Raw genomic sequence first — 27623 nt, forward strand, 5'->3', positions numbered from 1 at the left:
CCATGCACTGTTCCTCTCAACCAGGAAAGTAGACATCCTGACTCTCAAAGGAAATAAAGGTGGCAATTAAATACACGAAAAATAAGAAAAAAGAAAAGAAAGAACCAAGAGGAAAGACTGCCTCCTCCTTCAGCTGCATATCATATACAGTGATCCCAATAATCTTCCCATTTATCAACATGAGTAAAGTTAGAGGATTTGATCTTAAGGGTCTTCATAGTGGATTTTTGCATCATCCAACAATGGGTCTAATTCTCCTACAGAGCCTCTTCACTTGTCTGACCTTCCACTTTCTACCCCTTCCTATGAGTTAAGTGCTGGTCTTCAGGGAGCTCACATGCCCACTCAGTAGTTCTATTAGGCCAGTCCTGCTAACCAGGTGGGGACCACCTCATGACCACAGCCTCCCTTCCATTGACAATTGCCTTGGTCTCTGTCTTTCCTTACTGTCCCACCTTAAAACTCAATTAAACCCCACTGTCTTTACTCCTCCCTAGGTTCTGAGGGCTGCTAGGAAAAAGTATCAAACCAAAAAACCTGTTCTTGAAGAACATTTTCTTTACTAATTTCAACTGCCACTTCCTAGTAAACCTTTTATTCTATGTCACCTCCAATAATGTTTCAAGAATTATTCAACCTCCCAGAACATCAAAAGATGCCCCAGCCTTCTTCATGACCTAGGCCTCAAAAGACAATGATCTTTCCTCCTACTTGCTTGGGGAAGTCAAGACTATGGCATAGGAATTTGGAAAGCTATCCTAACTGCCCTCTGTCCAATTTCATATCATTTGCTCCTGAAACAAGGGATGTCACGCCCCTTCATCCTCTCTAAACTTAATCCTTACTCATCCCCCACCCCACATTCCTGCCTGAACCCACCTTCCTCTCTAGCTGGCCATCTCTAACCTTCATCCAATCACTCCCTCCCACAAGCTCTTGACCTTAAGCCCCTGGCTAATATTAATTTCATTTTTTTCCTACCACAGCCAGGCCTCTGATTGCCCAGATGGCCTCTTCTCTAACATAATCATGTATGTAGAGCAGTCCGCCTCCTGTCCTCACTAGGATATAATGAGAGCACAAGTGAACTCCCATCCCAACACCCTCCACTGGTTGCCAGAACAAATAGTGATCATTTTCTGTCTTACATTTGACACTGTTAAACTCCTAACTATCTTTCAAAGCCTGGTGCCATTTTTCCTACTCAATTCTTGCCCACTTTCTTACATTTAGTTGCTTATATGACTGCCAGGTCCCTCACCAACCTGTTGGTACCTCAGTACTTGGCCTCCTGCTTCTTTTAGTGAATTATAACAACCAGGAAGATGGCAACCACATCAGAATGAAAGTACACTGCTTTCTGTAGGATAGAGTTTCAGTATGTATGAGCACATTGTGTTCAACATTTGCTTTTTGAACTCTCCTTCTTAGCTATTCTGGTTTCCCTGCAATAGGTCCTTCTCTGCCTCATACAAGGGCTCCTTCTCTCCTCTTTCTCAATGTGAGTATCCAAATGCTCAGTTCTAATCTTCCTGTTGTTCCTTTTAATATTCCATTCCTCTCAAATATGATGTCCTTTCTCATTATAGCATTTGATATTTCTTCTAGCATATTTCACTATCATACCAAATGCAGTAGGTCCACAACTAAAGTCCACCTCCCCTCCTCCCCAGGCAAACACTTGTCGGTGGAGATCTCCTCTCAACTTCCCTGCTTATCAGCATCTGCATTATTTCTCTGTTACTCAGGTTCAAACATAGCCATTATCTTTGACTAGGTCCCTTCTTTCACCACACCACTCCCCTACTACTCAGTTATAAATGGTTTTACTTTCTCTCAAATGCCATGAATCTATGAGTTTCCATTTTTACTTTTTTTTCATTTTCACCAATAACTGTATTGATTTGGATATTTTTGGTATGTTGGCTATTTCCTATGTGGTAAAATATTGATTTTCTCAAGTAATGTCTTGATTTGATTGCTATCAACTTCAATTGGTCTACTCAGCCGTGGAACATTACCCAGAGAGAAATCTCCAGCGCAAAACTTCACAAACTACTTTTGATATATTTGATTCATTTTCACTTTTAATACCTCCTCCATCCCTTCCCCTTTCTGTGGCTAGATTATACAATAATGTCCCTCACACTAACCTGTTCTTTCCCTTCCACTTTCTCATCACAATCGTCTTTAATCACCTTTCATAAACTCTGCCCCAGATCTAAAACATTCAGAGTTTCTCTGTTTCCTCCTATGTCAGGTTTAAAATCCTCTGCCAGATTAGGTGCAGAATTTCATTGCTGCCTGGTTTCTGACTACTCCCAACACCCTACCTCCTCTGGTCAACCTGGTTCCCTCCTGAGTCATGCAACCCACATCCTTACTTCAGGGCTTTTGGCATCACAAAACTTTAGATTGAAATCAGTTTCCCTTTACTAGCTGTTACCTCGACAAATTATTTATTTCTTTTGATCTAAGATTGCTCATTTATAAAATGAAGACAATAATACTTGCTTCACAATCATCACCAGCAAACTGGGAGCTCCTTATATTTCTTCTCTAACACTGCAGCACCTAGCCCAGAGCACTGCACAGGTGCTCAATAAACTCAGACAGTGGTTAACAGGACATCATTTGCCGGTGAGAAATGACCTGAATGATAAAGAGAAATAAGATCAAATATAGGAATATTAAAAACAAAGTTAGAAGGTTGAAGCAGCTCTTTATGGAGATTTAAACAAAAGACTTGAAAATAAAAGGCTCTCTAATAACCCTGGATGAAGGCCCCAAGTAACAAAGGCTTACATGAAAGTAGCAAAAAATTAGTCAGAAGAAGGTTTTGTGCGAAATTTAGAGAGAAGTTAGTGAAACCATGCTGCCATCTATTATCTGCCTCTCCATTTTAGTCTTCTTGTGCCTTTATGGGGAGTAAGACCACTTTCTGCATTTGTCCCTAGTTTCAGATGAGGAAAAGACAATGCCATGACAAAGGACGTGCTACCACTCTGCTGTTTCTCACAGCCTCTCACCCTATAATTCTGTTTTTGATCACTGCATAATTATCTTCATTATATTAGATCATCATGTTATCCTCCCTTCATAAATGAGAAAACCGAGGTTCAGAAAGATTGTGACTCACCTCCTTAAGAAGTCCTCTCAAGATATTAATGTGATTAAATCTCTGTTTCTACAACAGGCCAGTTGTAAAAAGCTTTTGCATCAGGTTTCTCTGACAGATCTGTGTAATACAAAATCACTATAAGAGCATCTAGATTTGACACTCTTACATATTAGCTATTTGTCCCCCTGAAACATAAAGTTCTTTCTGTTGATGTGGTTGAAATGGGTGAAGTCAGGGCTGTTCTTTGGGGTGATATCTTCCACACCCTCTCACATTTTTTTTTTTTGCATCTAAATTAATTAACCCTGTGCTTCAGCTGTGATGCAGTTACAGCCTTTAAATGTGGATCTCCAGGGACAGAAGCTGAAAAGAAACCAGAAAGACTAAGACCAGGGAAGTTAACTTTTCAGGTTGGTTATTTTTTTAAATTATATTTTATTGATTATGCTATTACCATTGTCCTCATTTTTACCCCTTTGACCCTCCGCCACCAAGTCCCACCTATTCCCACTCCCTCAGGCAGTCCCCCCTCCATTGTTCTCATCTGTGGGTCATGCATATTAAGTTCTTTGGTTACTCTATTTCCTGTACTACACTTTACATCCCCAGGGTTATTCTATAACTAGCTATTTGTACCTCTTAATTCCCTCACCTCTTCACCCATTTTCCTCTCCCTCTCCCATCTGGCAACCTTCCAATAACTAACTTCTTTTCTTTTGCTTTTAAGAGTCTCTCTTTATCTTTAACCTTCAGCCTTTTAATAATGATGTGTCTTGGAGTGGGCTTCTTTGCATCCTTCGTAATTGGGGCTCTTTGAACTTTCTGGACTTGCATGTCTATTTCCTTCACCAAATAGGGAAGTTTTCTTTCACTATTTTTTTTTCAGATAGATTTCCAATTTTTTGCTCTTTCTCTTCTTCTTCTGGCACCCCTATGAGGCAAATGTTCAGTCTCTTAAATTTGTTTTAGAGGGTGTTTATATTATCTTCATTTTTTTTTCATTCTTTTTTCTTCTTGTTGTTCTGCATGGTTGTTTTTGCTTCCTTACATTCCAAATCATTGATTTGATTCTTGGCTTCATCCATTCTATTATTGTTTCCCTGTAAACAGTTTTTTTTTATTTCAATTAGAGAATCCTTTATTTTTGATGGGATCTTTTTTATGCTGTTGAGGTCCTCAATAAGTTCCTTGAGCATCCTTATAACCAGGGTTTTGAACTCTGCATCTGATAGATTGCTTTTATTCATTGTGTTTAGTTCTTTTTTTCTGGAGTTTTGATCTGTTCTTTCATTTGGGCCATGTTTCTTTGTCCCCTCATTTTGGCAGTATCTCTGTATTTGCTTCTATGTATTAGGTAGAGCTGCTTTGACCCTGTGTTTTTGTATTGTGGCCTAATGCAGTAGGTGTCCTGTAGAGTCCAGTGGTACACCCTCCCCTATCACCCAAGCTAGGTACTCGAGGTGCACCCTTTGTGTGGGCTGAGTACACCTTCTTGTAGTTGAGCCTTGGTTGCTATTGGCAGATCAATGGGAGGGATTTACCCAGGCCAGTCATCTGTAAGGACTAGCTATGACCACTGACCACCAACCTCTTTCCTCCATAAAGGATCAGCTGTGTAGGGTGGTGGTGCTCCCACATGGTCTGTAGCTGTCCACTGGGTATGTTGGCCCTAGGGTTTCCTGGGTGGTGCGGGCCAAGGTCAGCCCCACCTGTGTTTTGCCCCAGGAACTCTGCCTGATCTATAAAGCAATCTGAAATGGCTGCTACCTGTGCTAGGCTTGAAGATTCTCAGGTAAATCCAAGCTGTGACTGTAATCTGGCTACCTCTAGGGCTCACCAAAGCCAGTTGTTTCTTGTTTGATAGGATTGAGGAGCCACCAGCCATTCTATGGAAAAGCAGTGTGGGTATGCCCATAAGTTGGGTGGGGGGCAGCCTCTGTGGACCTCTAAGGCAGGTCTAACAGTTTTAGCCAGGTTTATGGAGTCTCAGATATGGCACCAGCCTACTGGCTCTGTGGCGGGAGGGCTTAGCAAAGGGATAATGGCTTCCGCTCACCACAATGCCAGACACCTCAGACTCTTCCTGTACACTACTGGTGCCCTTCAAGCTGCCACCACTGTGCTGCAGCTCAGAGGGAGCAAGTATGAGTAGGTGAGTCCATTTGTGGGTTCCCCAAGGGGAACTGCTTAGGGTTTCAGCAGTCTACTCCACCAACTCAATCCCCACTAGTTTGCACAGCCAGAAGTTGCGGGACATTACATGACCTTCCTGGCAATGTAATCTTGGGCTGGAGGGCTTGGTGTGGGTCTGGGACTCCTCACTCCCAAGATATCTCTACTGAGTTTTTAATCCATGCTGGTGCTGGGCCAGCACATTCTGCATCTGCGCCCTTCCTGCCAGTCTGGATGGATGTGGTTTTTTTTCAATTCTGTGGTTGTCAGACTGCCATTCGACTCAATTTCATAGTTGTTAGACGTCCATTCAACTTGATTTCTGATGGTTCTGAATGATGTTTGTGCTGAATTTTAATTATAATTTTGATGTGGTTGTACAAAGAGATGAGCTGTGTTGCCATCCTGGCTGGAAGCCTCAGGTTGATTCCTACAGGGATTAATCAACTCAAACTTTCAGATGGCCTGGAGTTGGTTACTAATAGAGTCATATTTGTGGTAAAATATGGCAATGGAGCAAGTATAAAGAGCAAATAATAATATTTGGCATCAAATGTGTAGACAAATGAGTGCCAGGGATACCAATCACTTTAAAGTGGGATCACATTGAGAAATATACAGGGGATTAGTCCTAGAGAAATGGAGCAGAGGAGAACTAGGGAGGTTTTCAGGAACCCAGTGAGAGAGCTGGGGCTCAGAATGATTTTAATAGATCAGAGGAACTACAATGTGAATAAGAAATTGAGGAATATTAATATTAATAACAATAATATGATTTACTGAGGACTATGTCCCAGGCACTGTATTAGTCATTGAATATTAAAAAATATAGATGAATTTTTTTATTCAGTAACTCTATTAAAACCAGTATTATAATCTCTTTTATAAAAAGTAGTAAAGTTTTAAAAACCTGATGTCAATACGAAATAACCTATGCACCCCAATGCTCATAGCAGCACAATTTACAGCAGCCAAGTGCTAGAAGCAACCTAAGTGCCCATCAGTAAATGCATGCATCAAAAAATTATGGTGCATTTGCACAATGGAATTCTACACAGCAGAAAAAAAAAGAGGTTCTACCCTTTGCGACACCATGGATGGAACATGGATTGTGCTAGGTGAAATAAGCCAGGCAGTGAAAGACAAATACCATATGATCTTTAAGTGGAACCTAATTAACAAAACAAATAAGCAAGCAAAATTGAACCGAAGACTTTGAGGTTGAGAACAGGCTGATGGTGATCAGAGGGGAGAGAGGAGGGATCAATAGGGGAAAAGGGTAAAGGGTTTTCAGGAACAACTATAAAGGACACATGGACAATAAAAAGAAGGGGTGGAAACAGGGGAAGGAGGGAGGGCTGGGGTGGTGGGAGGGGTGGGGGAAGGCAGAAAACTGTACTTGAACAACAATAAAAAATAAATTATTTTTTGTCCATATGTTCTTTATAATTGTTCCTGCAAACCCTTTGCCCTTTCCCCCCATCATCCCCTTCCCTCTGTTCTCCATCAGACTGTTCTCAATTTCAATGTCTGTTGTGGACCACTCTGCCTGGTTTCAGGAATTATAACTCTCTACCCACTGTGGCTTAAGGATGAGTGAGTGACTACCTCTGGAATTCAAGCCGCAGGAGACAAAGCTTGTCTCTGGTAGCAAATTCTGCCTCAGTTTCCTCCCTGCCTGCAAAGCATGGTCGGACGGGTAAGACCCCTCAGAGAAAGGGCAACCTAAGCCAGACACGACCACTTGGGAGGCCTTCATGGAAGGACTTGAGGGGCTGCAACAAACAGCAATGGACTCTCACACCCCCAGCTTTGACAAAGCCCAATCCCCATGTTCCCATGTCTCCTTCCTCTAATACCCTTAAGCCTGAATACCTGATGGGGAGGGGTGCAGCTCCTTGCCTTGCTAGAGTGTGTGCTGGGGGAAAATCTGGCATCACAAAGACTTCCTGATAAACCTGTGAAATCTGCTCTGATAAGAGTGCTTTCATTCATATGTTAAGGGTTCAAGCAGGAAACTCTAAAACTCTGTTCCTAACAGACTTTGACTCATACTGAGCCCTCAGATTTCTTTGAAATGTTATTTACTGTTTGACCCTTGCTGCCCTGTATTCCTGTGTATTACAACCCAATAAAAGCCCTTGGAGGAAGGGGCTCAAGGCCTTTTTCCCCTGAGAAATTGGCCACTGCTCAAGGCCTTTTTCTTCTGGGAAACTGGCTACCTCTCCTCCCCAAGCAGATGACATCATGTCTCAATCATATTTACTCTCATCCATGGCACACGGGGGGACTTGTGAGGAAAGTTGCCCCAACAAACGTCTTTGGCTATACTTTGCTTGCTTGTTCATTTGTGATGAAAGACAAATACTGTATGATCTCACCATTAACAGAAACCTAATCATAAAAAAAAAGAAATTAAAATTTAAAAAGCCCCAATGTCAAAGTGAGTTTTAGTAAGTGGGGATGGAAAAAATACCTAACTCAGATTGTTCTTATAGGGATTAGATGAGTCAGTGTAATGAGGACTTCAAAGAATACCTGGCACATAGTAAGCATTGCATAAATGCTAACCCCTACTACCCTTACTTACTAAAACAAATAAGCATGTACTTGTATTAATAATAAATGGAGACATAAAATACTTAAGTAACTTGGTCAAAGCTATATAATTATTCACTGTTTTGATCCAAGCTATGGGCCCATTTCTATCTGGTTCCAAATTCTGAGCTCATGAACACTGGGCAGTGGAGAAGTTTAATCATACCCATAAGGTACTCAATTGTCAGAGGCAGGTTGGAAGAGGGGTAGCAACAGGTGTAGCTTGGTGGACATGAGCCTAGAAGATCATCCTGGCACACAGTGAATAGGACTTTGAACATCGAGCTATCTGGGCTCTACTCAGGCTGGAAGATGATACTCCTAACACTAGGGTTAAGGTGCGGTTAGTCTAGGCTCTACCTCTTGGGGTGGCTGACCTGCTGTGTGAAGTTTGACAGTTTTTGTAGCTAAGGAGACATGAACCACTAAAAACTATCTGAAGGATATATGAGGAAAAGACAGGTAGTGATCCCAGATTTCTAGAAGTGGGTGGGAGGTTTGAAAAAAGATTTTGAGGTAATGTTATATATCCAAAAGCAAATTTTTTAAGCCAGACTTTATAAGGGATTTACAGGTGCAGATGTCAACACACTCCTGGTCTATTGTTTAATCTTGGCTTACATTAACCAGTAGCACAAAACTGGCCACTCTTAGGTCTGGCCATTAATCCCTACTAAGTTAATGGTTTACAACTTTATATGAGTTCAGTTTGGTCTCTAAAATTTTGCACCCAGATTTGCTAATGCTTAGCTTGACCTGCATCTGTGAATGTGTTTAATACAGCATTGTGCCTCATCTGCCAAAGAATTTTCTCTCATTAATTATGAGAGTTAAGTGTTGTGTAGAAGGAGGTAGCTCTACCACTTTGTCTTAAAAAGGGCCAGAGACATGAGATAAACAAATGTTTAAAACATCCCCAAATTTTAAAGTGTTGCTCTTCACACTTGACCTACCCATTCCATGTGGTGGTAGACACATACATTATCAGCAATGCAATAAAAAAACAGGTTCAAATGATCCTGTAATTGTTTTGATACTAATTTTTTTCCTTTGTAAGTGATCCTAGCTCAAATTCTTTTGCAATGGCAGTTTAAAAAGTGACAGTTAAATTAAAAAACATACCTTTGACTTCCGCCAAGATGGAGGCATAGGTGGAGATGCGGTGCCTTCTCACACAACCAAGTTTAGAGACAACTAAATATTAGCAACAGAAAATACAGCCAGAACACAGAAAATTGAACTTTTCGGAAGTCTGTTAACAAAACTTCCACCAAAGAAAGTGATGTGCCATGCCTTCTCACACAACCAAGAGGACAAAAAATTAGCATCAGAAAACACAACCAGAACATGGAAAATTGAACTTTTCGGAAGTCCGTTAACAACAAATTCTTCAGCCCGACCGGTAAGGGGCGAAACCGGCAGCTGGTGAGGGATTGCACAGGAGGACTCGGTCGGACGGACCCAGGCGCGGAATCCAGATGCGCGAATCCAGACGCACGGGTTCCAAACGCCGGATTGGACCTAGTGAGCGACCGAGCAACCCACCAGGTGAGCGACTGCAGAGGAGACAGTGGGGAGGCGGTGCTGCGCATTGACTGCGGTCCCCTATTTGCGCGCGAGCGGACAGGCGAGGGAGTGGGCAGTTGGATCGGCCGCGGTGTTAGAGGGCGCCGCCATTTCCCTGCTCTGACCACGCCTCCACATATAGCGTCACAACCCAGCGACCTGGGAGTCCAAGGCGCCACTTCTCATACTTAAAGGGCCAGAACAGACCAAAGATGTCGCAAGAAGATCTCAAAGCCCCAGAGATAAATCTAAGCGACGAAGAAATAGCAAAACTCTCAGACGCACAGTTTAAAACACTGGTCATCAGGATCCTCACAGATCTGGTTGATTATAGCCACAAATTAGACAAACATATGAAGGCTAAACTAATGGAAATGAATGGAATTCCACAGGAAACCCATAGCGATGAAAAGGAAACTGGGACTCAAATCAATAGAGTGGACCAGAAGAAAGCAAATAATGGCCAAACAGAAAAGAGTCAAGGAGCAAGAATTCAAAAAATGAGGAGAGTCTTAGGAACATCCAGGACATCTTTAAACGCTCCAATATCCGAATTATAGGGGTACCAGAAGGGGGAAAGGCACAGCCACCAGTGGAAAACTTATTTGAACAAATAATAAAAGAAAATTTCCCCAATCTGGCAAAGGAAATAGACTTCCAGGAAATCCAAGAAGCTCAGAGAGTACCAAAAAAGTTGGACTCAAGAAGAAACACACCAAGGCACATCATAATTACATTAGCCAAAATTAAAATGAAGGAGAGAATCCTAGAAGCAGCAAGAGCTAAGGGGACAATCACCTACAAAGGACTTCCCATCAGACTGTCAGTCAGCTGATTTCTCAAAAGAGACCTTACAGGCAAGAAGGGGCTGGAAAGAAGTATTCCAAGTCATGAAATCCAAAGACCTACAACCAAGATTGCTCTATCCAGCAAAACTTTCATTTAGAATGGAAGGACAGATAAGGTGCTTCTCAGATAAGATCAAATTCAAGGAGTTCATCATCACCAAGCCCTTATTATATGAAATGTTAAAGGGACTTATCTAAGAAAAAGAAGTTAAAGAAACATGAACAGTGAAAGGACAGCAAGCTCACAGTTAGTAACAACCACACCTAAAACGAAAGCAAACTAAAAGGACAGCTAGATCAGGAGTGGAAACATAGAAATGAAGATCTCAAGGAGGGTTAGCAACAGGGGAGTGGGAGGAGGAGATGGGGGGAGAAGGTACAGAAAATAAGTAGCATAGACAGTAGATAGAAAATAGATGGGGGGGCAAGAATAGCATGGGAAATATAGAACCTAAAGGACTTGAGACACATGGACATAAACTAAAAGGGGGTAATGGTGGGGATGGGGGGGCAGGGTGGAGAGGAATGAAGGGGGGAATAGAACAATGTAACAGCATAATCAATTTAAATAAATAAATAAATAAATAAATAAATAAAAAACAACAAACTCTTCAGCCTGACCCGTAAGGGGCGAAACCAGCAGCTGGTGGAGGGAAGCTGCACAGGAAAACTCGGTCAGACAGACTCAGGCACGCAGAATCCAGGCCCAGGGTTGGACCTAGTGAGTGAACACGGGGAAACAACGAGAGGGCAGAGCTGCGGGTTGACTGTTGTCGCGCACTTGTGTGTGGATAGACAAGCGAGGGAGTGGGTGATTGGACCAGGACCCAGCTGGTTCCCGAGCAAGCTGCAGCAGAGGGCACCGCCATTTCCCAGCTCTGACCCCACCTCCACATACAGCGTCATAACCCAGCAAGTCTGAGTGGCCCAGCCCTGGTGAAACACCTAAGGCTATGCTCCTCACCCAACTGCTCCAAACAGCAGAGGGTGCCGCCATTTCCCAGCTCTGACCACGCCCCCACATAAAGCCTCACAACCCAGTGACCTGGGAGTCCAGGGCTTCGCTCCTCATACTTAAAGGGCACGAACAGACCAAAAATGGCTCAAGAAGATCTCAAAGCCCCAGAGCCTATAAATCTAAGCAATGAAGAAATAGCAAAACTCTCAGACGCACAGTTTAAAACACTGGTGATCAGGATCCTCACAGAACTGGTTGATTATAGCCACAAATTAGACAAACATATGAAGGCGAAACTAATTGACAGGAATTGCACAGGAAACCAATAGCGATGAAAAGGAAACTGGGACTCAAATCAATGGAGTGGACCAGAAGAAAGCAAATAATGGCCAAACAGAAAAGAGTGAAGAAGCAAGAATTCAAAAAAATGAGGAGAGTCTTAGGAACATCCAGGACATCTTTAAACGCTCCAACATCCGAATTATAGGGGTACCAGAAGGGGGAAAGGCACAGCCACCAGTGGAAAACTTATTTGAACAAATAATAAAGGAGAATTTCCCCAATCTGGCAAAGTAAATAGACTTCCAGGAAATCCAGGAAGCTCAGAGAGTCCCAAAGAAGTTGGACCCAAGAAGGAACACACCAAGGCACATCATCATTACATTAGCCAAAATTAAAATTAAGGAGAGAATCCTAGAAGCAGCAAGAGCTAAGGGGACAGTCACCTACAAAGGACTCCCCATCAGACTGTCAGCTGATTTCTCAAAAGAGACCTTACAGGCAAGAAGGGGCTGGAAAGAGGTATTCCAAGTCATGAAATCCAAAGACCTACAACCAAGATTGCTCTATCCAGCAAAACTTTCATTTAGAATGGAAGGACAGATAAAGTGCTTCTCAGATAAGATCAAATTCAAGGAGTTCATCATCACCAAGCCCTTATTATATGAAATGTTAAAGGGACTTATCTAAGAAAAAGAAGTTAAAAAAACATGAACAGTGAAAGGACAGCAAACTCACAGTTAGTAACAACCACACCTAAAACAAAAGCAAACTAAGAGGACAGCTAGATCAGGAGTGGAAACATGGAAATGAAGATCTCAAGGAGGGTTAGCAACAGGGGAGTGGGAGGAGGAGAAGGGGGGAGAAGGTACAGAAAATAAGTAGCATAGACAGTAGATAGAAAATAGATGGGGGGGGCAAGAATAGTATGAGAAATATAGAATCTAAAGAACTTGAGACACATGGTCATAAACTAAAGGGGGGTAATGGGGATGGGGGTAGGGTGGAGGGGAATGAAGGGGGGAATAGAACAACTGTAATGGCATAATCAATTAAAAATAAATAAATTAAAAAAAACATACCTTCCACCAGCTTTGATAGAACTTCATCTATTATGAATAACTTAAATAAATAAAAATTTTAAAAACTATATTCTTATATCAAATTAGATAAAAGTTGAATTGTTTCAGACAAAGAGTTTTTCTTTTCTTTTTTCTTAATTCTTGACAGACCACCATTATATCAGGTAAGCATTGCAGCAATTAATATTTAAAATTAAGGAAATTTTTTCATTTTATCAATGCCAATTTTAACATTTCACAATGGGTCTTTTTGGCATTCTAATTAGTGTTCTAATTCTATTGCATAGGATAATATTCACTTTTCTTTTAAGGATTATTAACGCTTCATTTGGAGTTGTATCACTGTATTAATCTGGACTACTTATAGTTAATAAAAATGTTTTTCTTCACATTTTGGTCTCAGAAATATTTATCTATATGTAGCTTGTGAATACTTCACTAAATCTATGTTGTTTTTGTTTAATTTGGGAACTGAATAGGCTTCTTCATTTGAGAGATAATATAGCTTAGTTAAAATTGTGCATGCTGGAGTCAGACTATTTGGATTCAAAGCCATTTCTTCTTTATTCTAGCTGAATGTGATGAGACAAGTTATTTAACCTCTTTGTTCCTTTTTACTTTAATATATAAAAGTAGAATCAGAGTGGTAATATCTAACTCATAGAGTAATTATAAGTATTTAATACAATAATATGTAAAAATGGTCATAACTGGACCTGGCACATAATAAATATTCACAAAGTTAGATTTTCTTTCTTTTTTTTCTTGTTGTTCAAGTACAGTTGTCTCCATTTTCACCCCACTATGATCCCTCACTCCACCCAACTCCACCCTCCTCCATCCCCCCTTGAACCTTCTTTGACTTTGTCCATGTGTCCTTTACACATGTTCCTTGATGGGCCTTCCACTATTTCTTCACATTATCCCTCTCTCCCCACTCTGGTTACTGTCAATTTGTTCTTTATTTCAATGACTTTGGTTATATTTTCTTATTATTTGTAAAATAGAAATAATTAGTAAATTGTGGTGGATATTGGTCTTTGGAATCAGACATGCTAGTGTTTTAAGTCTTGTTCTTTGTTCTAACTGTATTGTGTTGTGAAAGTTATTTGATTCTCTTGACTTCATTTTCCTTATAGAGATAAATACAGAGAGATAGAGAGAGAGATGGAGATAGAAATAAATGATAATAAAATATTGCTACACACCCCCCAACAAAGGTCAGCAACAGGTTACTAAGAATGATGTGCACCCCCCAAAATAGGGATTATATATAAAAAAAACTTCATCCAGGGGATTTACAAGAGTTTATTTGGGTTTAAAAAAGATTACTTGGGGAGAAGTGGAATGTGCCCAGAGAGGAACAAAAAATAGATGGAAAGCCTGGTAAGCAGGTGAAGTTGCTGATGTTAAGAGACTGGAGCACATTTCTACATTTTGGGGTATTTGACTGTTTTCTGTGTTCTAACGCTGAAATTATTTTAAAAATAGACTAGAGACTAGAGGCTATAATGCTCAGATTTACTGTCTAAAATGATCAAATTAGATATCTATATATCTACTTTTTATCTATTAAATTACCCTCATTAATTATATACTGAGATCCTCATCCCATAATTTTCTTTCTTGGTCTATAATGGACTCAGAAAGATATGCTATTGCCAACTTTTTTTTATCTAATACCTTTTGATATATACATTTTGATATAATGGTATTTAGAACATCAGTCTTTATGACTCACATCTTTATTAAGGATTATATCCTTTATCAGAATAAAAAAACATTCTATGCACTTTACTGTCTTGTTTTGGGTTTGATATCCACTGAGAATTCCTTGATAGAGTTTTTGCTGTTGAAATATATACCAGGTTGTTAGTAAAGAAATGAACCATTTTCCTTTTTCTTTGTTTAAATCTTAAGATTTTTTTTAAGCTTGCCTGATATTAATTTATAATTTGCAATGTCATTATACATCTCTTGTTAGCAGCTTTAATTTTTTACTATAATTCTGAACCTTTTTAAAATATGGCATTAACTTATTTTCATTTATTGTTTACAATTGATAAATTTGGTTTTTATTCATTCATTTGATGCTATGCTTGCTGATTTTTAACGGACTTCTTTTGCATTATACTGCTTTTACCTGTTGCTGTGTTTGTTTTTTCTTTGTAAGTTGGGATGCAATCAATATGTTTTTAAAGTCAACTAACACTTAATATTAAGAACATATGTGTGTGCATGTGTGCAAAGAACACAAAAGCACAAACATATTTGTTATAATCGCCATCATGAAATAATCCATATTTATTCTTTACCCCTCAGGCTTTTCTTGTTCCTTCTGTCTGCTCCAGTAATAACCTAACTTTGGCAGCATTCTTTAGTCCAATGAAGGAATGTATTCTAGCTTAGTCTAATACATGCCATCATAATGATCATTTCTCTATAACATATTTACTTAAATATTCCAAATGCCTGTGAATACAGAAATTTGCATTTCTGGTTGAAATGCCATAGTTTGGTGCAAACATTTGATAACAGTGCTTCTGAAGCTGCAAATATATATCAAATGACTATTTATGCAAAGAAATATATAGATATTATTTATTCCATAAATATCTGAGCATAAACCAAAACCAATAAGTCCTTTTATCTATCTCCCTTATATCTTCATAGCATGATATAGCTTCCAGTACCTGGAAATGCTGAAGGTAGATTCAGCTCAAAAGCTACTCAAAAAGCTAAATCTTATTGCAAATAATGTTGATGAAATGTAGTATCCTTATCAAGTCTCTCCTGAACAATTAATTGTATGTTCAGGTATTATAATCCAATTTAGCAATTCCTATCTGATATAAGTTATAGGAAGTAGCTTAAATGATTTTAGTACACATGACACATATCAGCCTTTTCATTCCTTTTTTAAAAAGATTTTTATTTATTTATCTTTAGAGGGGAAGGGAAGGAGAGGGGGAGAGAAATATCAATGTATGGTTGCCTCTCATGAGTCTCCTGCTGGGAACTGGCCTGCAACCCAGGCATATGCCCTGACTGGGAATCGAACCTCGATCCTTTGTTTCGCAGGCCCGTGCTCAATCCACTGAGCTATGCCAGCCAGGGCTCATTCCTTTTTTAAAAATCAATATTTGTGTATCTCTTAGTTAAATTTCAGGTTAACACAATCTAAATCCATCTCGGTAAAAATAATGTTAACCAACACAAATATAAAACAGGGATCTGAGCCAAGAAATCTACCTCCAGTATGACAATAATCTATGAATCAACATGTCTTAGGTAATACAGTTGTTCACTGTACTTTTGAATTTATCTAACTGTGGTGAAGAGTGACTGGGATTCAGTAAGAGCTAAAAGTCTACTTATTCTATGATTTTATCCTACAGCTTTCATCCCACTTTTTGTCTGGAGAGCAAATTCCATCATATTTAGTGTGGTGTTCAAAAAGAATACTTTTTTTCAGCATGGGTACCATGTATTTCTAGCATTTTGATGGAACCAATAACTAAGGCTCCTTAGAGAGGAAAAAAAGGAAATACATCAGCGGAATCTGTCAAGGGGCAAGGGCTTTTAAATGAAGGGGCTTAACCCCTCCCCCACGAGGTGCTCGACGTGCAGAATGTGTGGACTCACTCTGAACAAAGATGGGGTCAAGGAATATGAGTATAGTCTTAGAGGTCGATTTTGTCAAGAAAAAAATGACTTCTTCGTGATTTTGTATATTAGTGAAGCAGTAAATGGGAACATGTTCCAATGTGCTCTATAATAAAAAGGTAAAAATCTAAGAGAGTAAGTTTAATTTTAAAATTTCCAGTTCTGGAGGTACTGAACTGGTGCCCTAGCCCTCCTTCTGGAAGCCTAGTAAGGACTATAACAGGCGGTGATGAATATTTCCTCTCTCTCAGTGAGACAACGGCCTATGTTAATGGGGAAAGAGGACAAAGACTTAGGAGAATTTCAATGGTCAGCAATGAGAAACAGTGGGTGTCCTTGAAGATAGGTTGCCAGATAAAATATAGGGTACTCTGTTATAGTTGGATTTCAGATAAGTAAAGTTACTAGTATTAGTATGTTCTGTGTAAATCATTGCTCAACTAAAATTTAAATTTTACTGGACAACCTGTATTTTATATTTGATAAATATGAAAACCTTACTCAGGAAGTTTCTGAGAAAGGGAAGCCTCAAATAGCTTGGAGTCCTCATTCTTCTTCCAAATAAACTTATTTTGATTACCTTGCATGTTTCCAATAAATATCTTGACTATCACTATGTAGTTTGATTTGTCCTAGAAACAAGTTGTTATTTTTTTCTCAAATTGATACAATATTCTTAAATGCCTCTGAAATTTCCTTTTTTAATGCTGAATTAGTACATATTCCCTCATCAATAACTTAATATACATGCACCACTGCCAGAACTTAAATCCACTGAGTTCTCACAGTTATCAAATTCACCTTCCTTTAAAAGATATGATGTACAAAATAAGAAAATACTGACTAGTAAATGATTCCAATATGTAAGGGAAGCCATAAAGAAGGGAAAATATAGTAATTAAAAAATACAATATGTTTAAATTTGATCATTATAGTGTTTAGTTTCTCTTATAAGTAAATTAACATTGAGTAAACTCACTGCATTTGCATTTTTAACTCAATCTAAGGATTGTCATGGCTTCTTCCTAATTCTTACAGATTCATTCCCTTGTGTATTTCTCAAGCTTTAAGATGAATGTACCCATTTATCTTGTCACTTCGACAGTTTCAATTGAAAGGCCTTTTAACTGATGTCAGTAAGAAAACTACTGCTATTTGTAAAAAGAACTTGAGTGAGACGGTTTGCAGTTAAGAGACATATTTCTCTTGCCCATTCTTCCCTCAAGAGGAAAACAGTAGCTTCCATTTTGGGAAAAGGAAGTGTAAAACATGCTCAAAGATTCATAACATGAATCTGAATAACAGCCTCTCGTGTGTGTGTGTATGTGTGTGTCCTTGGAGTTTGCATGTAGGCCAAAGCATTATACTCCTCAAAGAGGCTTGAAACATAAAAATTATCTCACTAAAATTTCCAAAGCAGAAGTGATAGGCTCCTATACTTTTCCTTGTAGAAGTTCCTTATTAATCAGTGATTATAAGGGAGTGAGTGAAATGTCCAAGTAGTGATTCCCAAACCCCAGTCAGCCAATTAGATTTCATCCCTCACACCATCGATTTGATCTCAGATGCTTGTACTATGTTTGTCTTCCTGCAACTCAAGACCACCTATAGTTTCAAAGAGCATCTGGTGATGGTGAAGCCAACTGGTTTGTAGTTGCTATGCCTTCTGGGAGATGGATGGAGGTTTCCTGGCCAGCCTGAACTACTACCATTTCTGGATATTGGTATACATGGCTGTCCACAATTCAGCACCTCTGGGTTTGGTTCTTCTTAGCACAGTGAATGTCAACATGACTAGAGGTCAGTTGATGCTGGCTGACAAAATTAGAAGTGCCTAGCATGCTTATGGTCATATTCACATAGGCAGAAACATGCTGTGAATTCAGGACTTTGGAGCAAAACATAGCTATGCTGTAAATCCTGTGCATTAATGTTTTTTTTAAGATTAATCCACACAGAGTTTTCTGGTCCCAACCCTAGGATCAAAATGCTGAAGGGACTGTTGAGATCTCCAGCTGCCTGATCTTAAACATGACTTTATTTTTCAGAACTGTTGTTTCACTCATTGTAAAATAAAGAGGAAGAGGTTGATTAAGTGATGTTTAATGACCTTTCAGCACTTTCTTAGCAAGGTGATGCGTTTGGTAGCAGAAATCCAACTACAGAAGCTGAAACACATGCAGAGGTTCATTTTTCTTCACATCGACAATAGGAATGCAAGTTAGATAATGCAAGCCTGGTACAGAGGCTCCCCAATGCCAACAGAGAGCAATATTTTGGTATTTCTTCTCACTAAATGGCTTTTGATTTCATACTTTTCTCCTGTGGTTTCAAGATGGATGCTGTATCTCCAGCAATTGTGTCAAGACAGGAAGAGCAGCAGACAGCTTCCAGCTGAGCATACCTCCTTATTAAGAGTTTACCTAAAAGTCCCAACCAAAAACTTCTATCTAACCAGCCATAACTATCTCATGGGTCCATCTCTATCTGCAAGAGATGTTGAAAATGTGCATTTTAATTGGGCACATTGCTATCCACATGAACATTGCATCTCTTGGTAAAAAGGGGATAATAGATATTGGGTAGTTGGTCCAAGGAAAACATGCTATAATCTTCAAAATTGTATATTTCTTGCCTTTTACTGCCTTTATGCAATTCATCTTTTAAATAATTGAGAACAGACAAAAAGCATTAAATAAAATTTTGTGAACAAAGAACCCCTGCATCTTTATATCAGTTACCCTGAACTAATAAGTAGGGTTCTGGAACTCTGACCTCCAGACTCTCCTAAAGTTTGTTCCAAGTTGTATGCCATGGATATAGTTTTTTACTTTCTACACCAAATTTTTTTCTACTCATTCTTCTTTCCTTTCTATGCTTATTTTCTTATTCTTTTCTTTCCTATTGATGTTATGTTTGCCAGATAAACCTTTCAAGGGAAATTATTTTCTCAATAACTGGTTCATTTATATCACCTAATTGGTGTTGTCCTTTGCACATGACATCCTCCTTTTAATCTATATCCATCTTTCTAAGACTGGATGACTTACATTCCTGACAATTATAATTTCATTGTTTAGTAATGAATCCTTTCCTCTAGTTCATTATTTCCAGTGATATTCCTTGCCAATATTCTTCACTGGTGTGGAAGATTAGATCATTGTTCACAACTTTTCATGCCCTTACTATTTTGTAATTACTTGTGTATGTCCTTTGCAATGTGACTTTGTGTACTACCCACTAGACTGGGCAGAGTACATCACCTCCCCAATGATACTGGATTTAGCCACATGTTTGGCTTTTGCCAGTGGAATGCAGGTAAAAGTGTCTGTTTCTGTTGTAAATTAAATTCTGAGTGCCTCGTGTGTTTCCACTTGACCACTTATATTCCAGCCATTCATCATAGAAATATTTCCTAACAGCCATTAGCCCAAAAAGGATTAACAGACAAGTGAGATGACTTAAAGTCAACCTCAAGCAAAATCCAGCTAAATGAACCTTGAAACTGAACTCCTCCAGCTGACCCACAGAATTTAGTAATATAAAGCTGTTTTAATAAACTATTGATATTTTAGGATTTTCTGTTACACTGGACACTACATGGAAATACCTGACTAATTTAATTGGCGCAGGGAAAATCTGCCTTCTCTGTAATATTCATGGCTACAATTAGTGGTTAAAAAGTGAGGAGGTGTCTGAATGGTAAATTGGCTTTAAACTCTGTGGTAATTCCAAAGGGATCCTTAAGATCTCTATGACGTCTAAACTTTATTGCAGAAGTAACCACATAGGGCGAAAATAGTCATCAAAACCTCAATTAGCCATAGAGAGAGAACCATTGTCCAAATTTTGTTCACTCCACTAGCTTCGCTGAAGTAAATTTCTATGTTCATGCATTTTTTTCCTATTACACCAGTATCCTAAACCTACTCAGCCAGCAAAATTTAAGTATACAAATGTAATACTTCTCAGAAACTGTGAGAAGTCCTTAAAACAATGGTGATGGGGAGGTTTAAGGTCTTAAAATAATGAATAATTCACCACACTACTTATCTTCCAAAAGGGGGGCGGGCAGTTGAGGACTCAGGAGGAAATTGCAGTTACTCTCTTCTCTATAATTGACAAGTGCTCTTTGTAACAAACATAAGCATCTTCTCAATTAGCACAGGCCCTGGATATACTTCTGGACACACAACAAAAACACTACCTCAGCCCCTGGATCCTGGCCCTTTATGGCAGGTGCTTCCATGGGAACACATACACCATCGATTCTAGCGTCAACCACTAAGGCCAAATAATAGGTTACTGGCAGGACCCTGGAGAAACTTGGGGAAGAGATGTTTCCTCAGGAAGTTCAAAATGCCTGCCTATGTTGGTTCCATAAGGGAATCCCGAGAGACACGCTCAATTCCTTGTCACTATATCTTCCCTACTTGAAGTAAAATAAACTAGAGAGCAGCTGAACCTGGTCACCCTCAGTCCAGTGGCTGCAGCTGGTTTCTTTTCCACAGAACTCTGCAGTTAGATGGTGCCCATTCTGGCATTTCTCAGCTGGCAGCCCTTCCCAGGGATCTTACAATTCTATTTTTTGTGCTCTGAACACTTGCTGTTGTATGTAATCATCCAGTGACCAGTGGAAGGTATAGAAGGGAAGTATATGTGGTTCAGTAAACCCTCTGCAAGCATGAGCTGCCCTTAAATGAAAGGTGGCTTGCTTGGATAACAGGATGTAGGGCTGTGAAGTTCAGGCACTATAGAGCCTGCTGAGAAATTGCCTGGTGCTCTGTTTTTTAACATGCCAGGAAAAACAAAACAAAAAAAATGGAAGTTCCCTGGCTGGTGTGGCTCAGTTGGTTGGAGTGTGGTCCTGTAACTGAAAGGTTGCAGGTTTGATTCCCAGTGAGGTCACATAAGTGGGTTTTGGGTTCCATCCGGGTCCAGGCATGTTTACAATTCCCGGTTGAGGTGCTTCTCTCTTGGATTGATGTTTCTCTCTGTTTTATCCTCTCTTTCTAAAATCAATTTAAATAAAAAAATGCCCTAAGGTAAGAATAAAAAAATAAATAAGAAATATGAAAGCAATTTGTTTTTCCTACTAAGGGGAAGTCAAGCTTCTTTTGCTTTTAAGATGTGGATTACTCTTATCCATGGGGCTAGGAAGGCAGTAATCACCCATATATTTCTAGACAAAAAAGAAGTTGCTAAGTAAATCTGAATCACTCAGATGATAAATAGGCTTTTTTTTTTGTATTGATGAGCCAGAGTTTACAAATTCAATACTTTTCTGGGAAAAGGCAAGCCATGGAAATAACTAATGTTGACCTTGTAGGATAAATTCTTGACCTCTGGCTTTCTGGAAGACAATAGGAGGTGGCACAAACTGAGCAAGTTAGAGTTCATGCCCTGTCTCAAGGGAAATGCTGCTCTCAGTTCCAGCTAGCTATGGCTATTTGCAAAAATATACTTTTTTTTGGAACAAAGGCCAATAGCAACACTAGCACTCATAGACATAGAACAACAGGACTTCCCTCATTTCCTTTTTGGGGGACAAAATAAGGCTCCAAGATTCTTCTATTAATGAACCAATGCATAGAAAATCTGATTAAAATGACTGATGTTGGATGGTCCCACAAGTTTGAGGCATTTCAGGACTAGATTAAAAACCAACAATTACATTCAATAAATTCTTGTGGTTATAGAAGTAGAATATTGGCGAATTACCAGTTAATTTTTAACAATGAAAATTACTGTTCTAGGATTTGTAAATTGTGTGAATTTTTTAGTTGCTTCTATCAGAGAAAATTATGAAAAAAAGAAATTGGGAGAAAGGTATAGAAAAAGTAGATACAATAAGTTGCAAAGAAAAAATAAAATGTTTTGCAGTATATCTAGGAAAAGTAAGCAAAGATGGGAGAAAGTAAATTTCTATTCTGGGTTCATACTCTGATGGTTCATAAGGAGGGAGAGAGCTGAGAAGTGTGTAACAAGTATATGAAGATACACACTTAGTGAGAGTGTTACTGAACAACGAGATCCGAGGGAGGGGCAATACAATATTTGGCCCACCTAGGGATGCCCAAAACTGCTATACAACAGGAGCCCCTCCCAAAAACAAAATACTAAAATCTACTGGGCCCATCTGTCCGCCGCCAATTGGAAAGACATCTCTTAATGCCAGAGATTTGTGAAAAGGAAACAAAATGTTTATTTAGTGCTATTCAGGCCTAATGCCACCACTAAAATAGCAAAGTCCTTTAGGGTATACACCTACACCCACATAGCGCTCCCTTCTCCCACTGTCCCAACTCCGGGTACCGTAAATCAGGAAAAGAGCACACGTCTGTATTGCAGGCTGCTAGCACTGTCAGCTGTGTCACTGTGCAGGATCTCGAGTTAATCCAAAGTACTGTGGTACCCTCTCATGGTCCACTGGCAAGAGTACTTTGTACCCAGTTCCAGTCAAAGTCTCTCTTGCTTTTTCAGGCCCCGCAGCCAAAGGGGGCACCCCAAAGCCGCACAGGCCTCTTCTACCAAAGCTGCAGGAGTCCACACTCCACCAAAAGCATGTGGCTTTCTTCTTCACCTGGCTGCAGGGATCTCCATTCTGGCAAAGCTGCGTGGTTTTCCCTTTCACCTGGGCAGTTATCCCCTCATGTCCTGGAGCCAGTCTTTTCCAAGCTCCCACCCAGGCCTTCTCACTCAGGAGCGCAGCCCCTCATTCCATCCTGAGTCCAAGCCTTTCTCACTCAGGAGAGCAGCCCCTAGTTCCCATCTTGAGTCCCTGCCACTTCCTTCTCCTTGGCTCCAAACTTGGCCACTACTATTTAACATATCTATGAAACCAGTTAAAGGTTATACATATGTTAAATAATCATTCCAGAGGTTAGCTGCAAAACTATTGCTATGCAAAACAGCTTTCAATGACCCTGGTTCTATTTGTTTCTTCCCCCTGGGGGGAGGTGTGAGGACATCTTATATGTCTCTCCAATATTCCTATACACTTTGAATTCTGGACACCATTCCAAATCCTTTTTTTGTGTGTGTGTCTCCCCCCCCCCCCCCCCCGCTGCACCCTGTATCAAGAGGAGGAACAGAGTCAAGAACTTCAAATGACACAGTTAGGTCTTGAGAGTATGGTTGGAGAGACAGATGAAAAGGAAAAAACCTTGTTTAATGTATTAAAAATAAATGTGGAGATTAAATAAATATAGGAATTAAATCTAGGAAAAGTAATCCAGAAATACATGACGTAAGAGTTCACAAATGAAAATTAAGAGCACAGCCCTGACTGGTATGGTTCAGTAGATTGGGTGTCGTGCAAACCAAAAGGTCACTGGCTTGATTCCCAGCAACCAGCTGGGAATGTGTGAGAGGCAACTGAATAGATGCTTCTCTTGCACGTCAATGTTTCTCTCTTTCTCTATCCCTTCCTCTCTTACATAAATAAATAAATAAATAAATAAATAAATAAATAAATAATTTTCATCTCTCTAATGGATAGCAATGTTGAGTATTTTTTTCATGTGTCTATGTCTATGAGCCATCTGTATGTCCTCCTTGGAGAAGTGTCTGTTCAGGTCCCTTTCCCATTCATTAGATTGCTTTTCTTCCTGGTATGGAGTCATGTGACCTCTTTATATACTTTGGAGATCAAACCCATGTCTGAGGTATCATTGCAAATGTTTTCCCATATATTTGGTTCCCTTTCCATTTTGCTGATGCTTTCTTCAGGTGTGCAGAAGTTTTTTTACTTTTATGTAGTTCTACTTGTTTATTCTTTCCTTTATATGCCTTGCCCAAGGGGACATATTGGTGAAAATATTCCTGTGTTGGATATCTGAAATTTTCCTGCCTGTTTTTCCTATAGGACTTTTATGGTGTCATGACTTATATTTGTCTTTCACCCATCTTGATTTTATTTTACTGTATGATATAAGCTGGTGGTCTAGTTTCATTTTTTTTGCAGGTACTTGTCCAGGTTTACCAAAACCATTTATTAAAGAGGTTGCTTTTACTGTATTTTATATTCCTGCCCCCTTTGTCAAATATTTACTGACATGAGTTCCTTTCTGTTCTATTGGTCTATGTGTCTGTGCCTATGCCAGTACCAGACTATTTTGATTATAGTGACCTAGTAACATAGTTTGATATTAGGTACTGTGATTCCTCCTACTTTATTCTTCTTTTCTTTTCTTTTATTTTTTAAATAATTTTATTTAGTTATTTTTCAAGTACAGTTTTTTGTCTATTTCTCCCATCCCAGTGCCCCCCCCAGCCCCATGCTCCCTATGCAGCAGAGAGAAAGAAGGAGCTCCTACCCTTTGCAACGACATGGATGGAACTGGAAAGCATTATGCTGAGTGAAATAGGCCAGGGGTTGAAAGACAAATACCATATTCTTCTTTCTTAAAATTCCTGAAGCTATTGGGTCACTTATGTTTCCATATACATTTTCTAAAATATTTGTTCTATATCTGTGAAACATGTCATTGATATTTTGATAGGGATTACATTGAATTTATACATTGCTTTGGATAGTATGGACATGTTAATGATGTTAATTCTTCCAAAATGAGATACCACTTCATACTGGTCAGAATGGGCATCATTAATAAGTCAACAAACAACAAGTGCTGGCAAGGATGTGGAAAAAAGGGAACCCTAGTTCACTGTTGTGGGAATGTAGACAGGCACAGCTACTGTGGAAAACAGTATGGAATTTTCTCAAAAAACTGAAGATGGAACTGCCTTTTGATCCAGTGATCCCACTGCTGGGATTATACCCTAAGAATCCTAAACACCAATTCCAAAGAACCTCTGCACCCCAATGTTTATAGAAGCATTATTTACAATAAAACTTCCAGCCAAGTGCTGGAAACAGCTTAAGTGCCCACCAGTAATTGAGTGAATCGAAAAACTGTGGTACATTTACAAATGAACTACTACACAGCTGAAAGAAAAAAGGAACTCCTACCCTTTGGGACAGCATGGATAGAACTGGAGAGCATTATGCTAAGTGAAATAAACCAGGCAGTAAAAACAAATGCCATATGATCTCAACTATAAGTGGAAACTAATCAACAAAACAATAAGCAAAACAGAACCAGAGACTTGGAAATAAAGAACAAACTGACAGTGCCCAGAGGGGAGGGAGGAGGTGAATAATAGGGGAAAGAAGGGGAAGGGGCGAGCAAGGGGAAACATAAATAGAGCGCTCCTGGGCAGGGACAATGGAGGGGATTAACTGTGGGAGTGGGAGGGAATGGGGTAGGGATGAGCAATGGGAAAAGGGTGGGACAGCTGTAACTGAATAACAATAAATTAAAAAATGAAAAATAAATAAATAAAAACATTTTAAATATTTAAGAAAATTAAGAGCACATACATATCATTTATAATTTAATAATTGTTAATGTCACAAATTTAACTTTTAGAGAAACAGATTCATTAATTTTTTAAAGATTTTTAAATTTATTTATAGACAAAAGAGAAGGGAGAAAGAGTGGGAGAGAAATGTCAATGTGTGGTTGCTTCTCACATGTCCCCTACTAAAGATCTGGCCCGCAATTCAGGGGAATGTGACCTGACTGGGAGTCAAACCAGCAACTCTTTGGTTTGCAGGCTGGTGCTCAATCCATGAAGCAACACTAGTCAGGGTCGATTTTTATATTTTAGTTTCAAATAGGTTTTCTGTGGCAAACCATAGATACCACACTATACTAGTTTTATTAGAAAATAATTTATTTGAAGGAGATTGGATAGCTCACAAAATCAGAAATGCCACAGAACCAAGTTCAGGAAAAGAACAAGGAATAAGGGAGGTAAGAAGCAGCCAAGATCCTACCAGAGCAACATCACCCCTGCCCATGAACCTCACTGATGGGACACAAAGCTTATTATTCCACAGCATTCCACACAACATCTAGGCATAACATCATCTTTCTTTTACTTCCTCAAGATACAAAGTTTGGAGGAGTAGTATTTCATTGACCCAGTTTAAGTGATTTCTGTATTTTAGCTGCTCTAAACCTATGGATTCCATAGGGAAGGCAAAATTATCATAGGATTCCCCCAATATAGGAAGATTGTTCTAAAACAAGCCCACAAAAAATGACAACTACCCTTTACACTCATTAAAGTGTACTTTTTCTTTTAAAGATTTTATTTATTTATCTTTAGAGGGGAAGGGGGAAGGAGAGAGGGAGAGAAACATCAATGTATGGTTGCCTTTTGTGCGTCCCCTGCTGGGAATTGGCCTGCAGGGAACTGGCCTGCAACCCAGGCATGTGCCCTGACTGGGAATCGAACTGCGACCGTGTGGTTCGCAGGCCTGCGCTCAATCCACTGAGCTACATACACTAAAGTGTACTTTTTAATATAGTTTCTACTTACTTGTTTCTCTCAAGAAGAGTTTCCTTATAATAACTATTCTATCAGTCATAAATTCTTATATTATGAAACTTTCTATTACCTAAACACATGGCAAGGAGAAGATTACCAACTAAATATATGAACCCAGGTGAAATTCCAAAGATGTAGTTAAACTGTTGTGTATCCAGTGACTGCTCTTTCTGTTCAAGTAAAGCCAACATCAGTGTCAGTGAGTCTAAATCACTGAGCTCCACTGTGGCAATGAAAAGCAGATGACCGAAGAAGATAAAAGAGAGACAGAAAGGAGATGGAAGACAGAGAGAGACAGATATGTAGAAGACCTATCTCCACCAAAAGAAACACACAGAATTAAATAACTAATAATAATCATGATACTTACACCTGAAAATTAACATAAATCATGAATTGTGAAAATTGTGCATTGATCAGAGTCACTACTGGCATTTCAGTGCAGAGCATATCTCAAAGGAGTGGACTCTGATCTAGTTGATTTAAAAAATCCAGTAATCCATTCTCATCAAATTAGTCATTTATTTACTCACTACTTCAGTGGATATACACAAGCACTTACCATGAATAGAAGATCAAATAATTGAGGAAAATAAAGAAGAAAAAGAAAGAATCAAGATAAGTGAAATGGGGGAAAATAGATAATTCAAGCAAAAAATAATAATGTATTATAAAACAGTATTTTAAATTAGTCTCATGCTTTAGAGAAATCCAAGAAGCCACAGTGACTGGACAGGCTAATCCTAAAATTCCTATGTAAATTCAAGGGACTATAAAAACAATATTGTGATTTCAGGAGGAAGGGTTAGGATGGGGGTGGAAGAGGATATAGGGGAGATAAATGGTGATGGAAAAAATAAAATAATTTAAATAAAAGAAAAAAGTTTAGAGGACCTCGCAATTTTAAAATCAAGAAATAGGGTAATTAAGAG

This window comes from Artibeus jamaicensis, unplaced genomic scaffold (assembly GCF_021234435.1).
Source record: "Artibeus jamaicensis isolate MK-2021 breed Jamaican fruit bat unplaced genomic scaffold, CSHL_Jam_final contig_3126, whole genome shotgun sequence".
NCBI classification, from domain to species: Eukaryota; Metazoa; Chordata; class Mammalia; order Chiroptera; family Phyllostomidae; genus Artibeus; species Artibeus jamaicensis.